General features: G+C 40.7%; 1 long non-coding RNA gene across 1 annotated transcript; it reads right to left on the bottom strand.

Moving 5' to 3' along the window:
* Positions 1-884: 884 nt before the first annotated feature.
* LOC119616984 lies at positions 885-1,607 on the bottom strand. Its single transcript, XR_005233105.1, has 3 exons — positions 1,550-1,607; positions 1,185-1,454; positions 885-1,094 (listed from the first exon to the last, which is right to left on the bottom strand). It is a non-coding gene; the product is annotated as an uncharacterized LOC119616984 (long non-coding RNA).
* Positions 1,608-6,949: the final 5,342 nt, after the last annotated feature.

Raw genomic sequence — 6,949 nt, 5'->3', positions numbered from 1 at the left:
TCACCGGACTCATGATGGTTACCAGAAACTAAAACCTGTAGATTGGTAACCTGATGGGTGATTTGTGAAATGGCGTGTCCGGTTAGGCCAGTGACTGTTCGGGCAGAATCCAAAAGTTGAACTGGTAGGTTGAGTTGATCCACCAAGCTTTGTGAAATTAAATTTAATTCCGAGCCTGAATCCACCATGGCAGCGATGGGTAGTGACGTCTGTTCAGTGATGATTTTTGCTGGAAGAGAAAACAAAGATGTTGGGGAGAATTTTAATGGACCCGACAGAGCTTCCCCCATTACTGACGGGTCGACCCATTTCCCAGAACCGGGCAGTTGGCCACGAAATGTGCCTTATTCCCACAGTAAATGCACTCCTTTGCCCTGAAGCGCCTCTGTCTCTCTTCTGCAGAAAGTCGAGTTCGGCCCACCTGCGTAGGCTCAACTTTTGCTACCAAATTGAGAGACTCAGCAACTCTCCCCCTCCCCAACGTAATCCCTGGTATGTGGGCAGTCGGTGGGAAAGAGTCCCTCTCGCGTTGTCGTTCTCGCAGACGATTATCAATCCTAATGGCTAATGAAATTAGTTCATCTAAGGTGGCGGGTTCATCTCTGGTAGCTAACTGATCCTTAATCGTATCAGACAAAGAACCTGTAAAAATACCTCTCAGTGCCAATTCATTCCATCCTGCTTCCTCCGCCGTAATCCGGAAATCCATCGAATAATCCGCCACAGATCTGCATCCTTGCCGCAACGTAAGTAGCGAAATAGCGAAATACAGTTCCCAATCTATTGTCCAAAGCTACAATACGGTGAGAAACAGAGTTTAGAGTGGCACAGGTGTCCTGCTGAACCTGATAGAGTTGTTGGATTAAAGTTTCATAATGATCTAATCGGTGCTCGTGATGGACTAATGTATTCGCGGTCTGTCCGCCGCCGGAACTGCTCTTAGGGTTAGGATCTGGCTGGAGCATTCTGTCAGGTTTCAGATATACCCAAGCGAGCAGTTCGGCCACAGACAGACGCAGAAACCAGCAGGTAACAGGAAGTGAATTTATTTACAGTGCCAAGGAATCTTTACAGAGGGGAACCGGAGCCAGGACCTGAGGAGCGGAGAATGAGGTGAGTATGGGATCGGTGAAGAGAGGAACAGCAGGTATGGCACAGGTAATATTCCGTGTGATAGTTCTTACTGAACAGGTATGAGTCCAGAACACAGAAGAGATGACGAGATTGATCCTTGCCCAGCGATGGTCCGGCGTAGGTTCTAGAGAGCGAGGTCCAGGTGAGGTGAGTATTTCCCGAGTGCTGGTAAGGTGATGATTCTTAAGACGACTGACCAGTCTTGGAATCCAGGAGGCAGTAGTTGCAGGAACAGGTAGGTTCAGTTGAGCAGGTGAGTACTTAACTAGGCGGCAGGCAGTAGAAGGCAGACCAGACTGGTTCCAGATGGATGGGTAATCCTGAACACAGGTTTGCAGATACAAAAACAGACTAAGATCACAACAGGGAGTACACAAAAAACACAGCTAAGTCTCTCACAGGCTCTGCACTTTACCGAATGGTAAACAATGCTCCAGCGCTGATCTGGTCCTCACTGCAGCCTTAAATACTCCTCCAACTCCCATCAGCCTGATCAGTCACAGGTGTGAGAGGAGTGGTGATGAGGCGTCCGTCACCAGCTCAGGAGACGCCCACCAGGAAGCGCTCACACACACACAAACCACCAATCACCACAGGTAGCTTTGGATGGATAGTTCATCAACAGATAAAATAACTCAATTTGGATAAACTAAATTGTAGTCCAACAGTTCCATTACCAGCAGTCCCTCCCTGGATTCTTCCGGAGGTGGCAGTAGATTTTGATAGAGGAATACATTAACAATTACTATGGTTACATTAAAGTATATAAAGATGACAAGGATCAAACTTGTGCCTCATTGAGATGGGAAGGATTTAAAGCATATATTTGAGGTGAAATTCTTAGCTATTTAAGTACAAAAAATAAACAACAGAAAAAACAAATAGAAATCTTGGATAAAGAAATAAAATTTTTGGAATTAGACTTAAATACAAGCGATGACCCAATAAAGCAAAGTGAATTGTTACGTTTGAGAACTGAATATAATAAATTATCTTCTGAAGTAGCAGCAAAAAGTTTAATGTGGTTAAAGCAATCTTATTATGATCAAGGAGAGAAGGCCGGGAAACTCTTGGCATGGAGAATTAAGAAAACCCAAAGTGAAAGAGCAATTAACAGTATAAGGGCCCCCTCTGGAAGGGTAACAGTAGATCCATCTGAAATTAATGATTATTTTAGGCAATTCTATGTAAAACTATATACATCGGAATGTTGCCACGTCTCAGAAGAACAAGAAATATTCTTAGACCAACTTCAGTTCCAGACACTCACAGAAGACACAAAACAAGAGTTAGATATAAATTTAACTCTTGAAGAAATCTCCCAGGTTATACAGATTATTAACAGTTGTAAAGCTCCTGGGCCAGAAGGCTTCTCGATTGAATTCTACAAAACTTTCAAAGATAAACTTATAGTCCCACTCTTTAACATGTACGAAGAAGTTGTCCCACCCACTTTGAGACAAGCGCTGATCACATTGATATTAAAACCTGGTAACCCTCCTACAGAATGCTAGTCATATAGACCAATAAGTTTGATGGGTGTGGATACTAAAATACTTTGTAAAGTTTTAGCAAAAAGATTAGATCCTTTTATCTCACAGTTAGGTCATAATGATCAAAATGGCTTTGTACCAAAACGTCAAAGATTTCATAATATAAGACAAGTCCTAAACATAATCCATGAAAATTTTGATGCTAAAAATACAGCCTTGCTATCAGGAAGATGCATGGAGTCAGAGAGTCAAAAACAGCCAAAGAGTCCACTTTAAAGTTCAAGCAGAATGTATTAACTTTCAGCGGAGAAAGAAGACTCCTTGCCAGAATAATAGGAAAACCCAAGTTGCACCTGAGCGAGATCTCTAAAACGTAGCAGTTTTAACATGCTGCCCCACCCAGAGATGCGACACAACACACAATGGCTCATCTTCATCTGGAAATCCGTCCGAGACCATATATGGAGTTGCTTTTCTGTCTTCTGCAGTTGAAGTTCTTTGGGAGGGTTTTGGTTTCTACTGAGCTGACTCCCCTAGTCTCCTTATCTTGTAGCCGGTACAGGCAGTAACACATGCCATAAACTCACATGACCTCAACAGTGCATAGTTACAACCATCAACATGTTAATACAATTGATTCAATTTACAGGTACATTAATACATGTTTCTATCTGGCAAGAGCATCTATTTTACACTATAAAATAAATGATTCAAAGTCCTCTATTGTATTTTTGAACAGATATGAAAGACTGAGTCCAGTTATGCATACCCCATTTATCAATGCAAGGCAGGGATTTGTATATCATGGTGTTAAAATTACCCCAGACATTAAAACAATTGCAGGGTTTCACCCAGTGTATTATAAGCCAGGAAAAGCCTGGCAGGCCGCCAGGTTAAGCTCGGCTTGTTAATTGTAATATACGTAATTTTTTGTATACACGTTTTTTTCCCCCACCCATACCCCCACCGCGAGGTCATGTAGCTTTGATCACCACAACAGTGATGCAATCGCGCTGTCTCCGTCCCTGCTTGAAGGCCCTGCGCAGTGTTGCATCACATGGTCGTGCACCTCCCAATTTTGCTAACTTCTAGCGGAGCTGGTTTGCCTGTATCAGCATTTATATGATCCCTCTATGAGAGATCACAAAGATAATCAAACGGTTGACAACTCATGGAAGATTACTGCTGTAATCGATAAAATGGAGTGTTTATAGACAACAATGGTTAGTTGAGGTTAGGTTTCAGAATCTGGGCCTTCTTACATTTGAGCAATTATGCCAAACATATAACATTTCAAAAAAAATTTTTATAAGTATTTACAAATTAAACATTATGTCAAAATATAGCCAGGTTCACTGTCATACCTAGAGAATATTATACTACAAAATCTAGAGAAGAGAGGTCATATCTCTTTATTTTATGCAGTTAATTAATGCATGATGAAGAATCCACCACTGATAGATTGGGTGCATAGCGATCTGACATCCAAGTGGAAATACAAGTAGCGGACTAGGAAGCTGCATGTTTAAAAGCACAAAAGCAGTCAATTAATACGAGAATGAGACTACTTCAATATAAGTGGCTGATAAGAAGTTACATAACTCCAGTCAAACTGAATCGCTGGTCACCTGACATCCCAGATAGCTGCAGTAAATATCTGGTTGGAAAGAGTACTTTTTTTCACTGTGCATGGAAGTGTCCAAAATTACAGCAGTACTGGAACTCAGTTATCCAAACTTTATCAAAGATTGTAGGAGTGAATGTACCTATTGAAGCAAGAATGTGTGTTTTAGGTATTTATCCAAAGAACTGTTTTTAGTTCCAGACAGTTAAAATTGATTGAGTTTGGACTCCTGCAGGCCAGGAGATTCATATCATTGTACTGGAGAAAAACAGATATACCCTCAAACCATATATGGGTGAAGAAGATGGGATCATGTATGGCTCTGGAGCAACTTACTTATATTGTCAGAGGAAAGGGAGTACATTTTGAGGAGTCATGGTCACCATTGGCCAAGTTTCTGAAAGACAATGAAGGAAATTAGGAGAATGATGCAGATTGCTGTTTTTTTTTTTTTTTGTTTGTTTTGTTTTGTTTTTCTGTCTGTCTCTATTTCATATTTATGTTAGTTAATTTTGGGAATTAAGTTGTTTAATGAAAATCTTATGTCAAATGTAGTATATAGAAATGCATCTAAAAGTTTAGATGATAAGATGGGTATTGCATTTTATGTTCCAGAATTCAATATCAAAATAAATAAAAAAATAAATGATGATTTATCAGTATATATTGGAGAAATGCTAGCAGTACTATTAGCTTTGTGTGGCAATCTGCCATTGTTACCTGTTTCTGCTCCCTCGGATCGTCTCATGGGCCGGCCTCCTAATTACTCACAGCTGCAGCAGGTTCTCATCATCCAGTCCTAGGGTTCTTAAGGCAGTCACTGAGAGCAGTTCTTCGCTGAAGCATCGAGTGCCTTGGGTAAACGGTCTCAGCCAGAAAACCAAGTTAAGAGAATCTGAAAGTTACTTACCTGTGCCTGTCTTCTGTTTACTTACCAGTAATCCTGTCTCTGCTCGCCACCTTGCCACCCGAGAACTACTTACCTGGAAACCTTGCCACTACTTACCTGATCTGGCTAACCTGCTGAAGATCCAAAGACTCAGTGTTTTCTTCTGTGAGGCCTACCTGCTGGCTCAACACCGAGGCCTGCCTGTCATCCACAAACCACCACCAGATTCGTGTAAATATCCACCAACGGGAACTGGAAACCATGACCGATCACCACCTGCAAACTACTTACCTGCACCTTGTAAATACTCACCTGGTATTCCTAGAACCGCACCTCCGAGCTCGCACCCTACCACCTGTTGTAAGCCTCCACGCTACACCAATGGTTAGCTCCATCTCTGAACCTCTAGCAGCTCAAAGGACTAATCATTCTGCCCTCCTTTTCAGATCCTGTTCCCCTTTTCTCCCTGGCACAAAATAAATCTTATTATTTGTCAACTCGTCTCCCGTGTTCTGTCCGCCTCCTGGGTACTCACGTTTGGCTTACACCTGAAATCGTGTCACTTTGCAATGGATAGAGGAAGTAATAGCACTTATATGCTCAGATTCAAGTTCATCATTAACCAGTAAACAAAATACTTTTTTTTTAGTAGAGTAGATATTCTGATAGAAATACAACAGGCATTATATCAAATACAAATTATGGGTCTTTATGTCACAATTTTATGGGTGCCTGCACATATAGGGGCTAAAAGGAAATAAAATTGCAGATACAATTGCAAAGGAAGCATCACAACATAGATCAATTTATATGATGGTTAATTTAAGTAAGAAAGAAATTAAAAGTATTATTAAAAAAGACTGAAGGAGAGATGGCAAAAGCATTGGGAAGAAGAAAAGAAGGGAAGATGGTTTTATAGAATTCAGCAAAAGGTTGGAGAAATGAGAATGTCAGAAATGAATTGGAAAGAAGAAGTGGTTATTTCAAGATGAAGATCTGGTCATACGGGATTAAATGAAACTTTATTCATGGTAGGGAAACATATTTCAGGTAGATGTAATTATTGTGGGCTAAGATAATCAGTGGAACATGTGATGAGGTGTCAACAGTATGAAGATGAAAGAAAGTTACCAGTTGATCAGCTTAGGGGGGTGAGAGTTAAATCTGATTTAGTGGACATTTTACAAAAGAATTCAAGGATTGAAATTTATCAATATTTATTACAGTGTCTAACAAGGACAGGTCTGATTAAAATAATAGATTTTTTTTGGTCTTTTTAATTAAATTGAAAAATGGTCATCTTGTCTCACACTCCTCACTAGCAGGTGGTGGTAATGCACACCGGAAAGTTGCTTGCCAACAGCCATTAAAGAAAAAGAAGAGAAACACCTAAAACATGCAGGATAATGGCTCTTCAGGACCAGAATTGGACACCACTGCTTTAGAATGACCTTGGATCTCTTAAGAGACTATTTGCTGCAGTTAGTGTGTGCAGATTCAAGGTGAAATGGCATGAATTTGATTATGCTTTATGGATGCCAGTATGATTGAGGTGAGTGTGTGGATCACTTTTTGTTACTGGGTAATTCAGTAATTTTCTGTAGTAGTGATCAATGTGTGTGGGTGAGACACTCATTGTGTTAGACAACTGTGCAATGACTCTTGGTGTCTTTACTAACTTGTTGTGGTGTGGGACCATTTTTTGTGTGACCATCTGTGTGTTGGTAACGACAGATCACATTTGGTTTGGATTATCAGTTACTATTTTTGGGTGAATAATCTGTTTGGTTTGTGGCTGTTGTGTTCCGT

Source organism: Kryptolebias marmoratus, linkage group LG4 (assembly GCF_001649575.2).
Source record: "Kryptolebias marmoratus isolate JLee-2015 linkage group LG4, ASM164957v2, whole genome shotgun sequence".
Taxonomy (NCBI): domain Eukaryota; kingdom Metazoa; phylum Chordata; class Actinopteri; order Cyprinodontiformes; family Rivulidae; genus Kryptolebias; species Kryptolebias marmoratus.
This window is presented reverse-complemented; position numbering and strand designations above follow the sequence as displayed.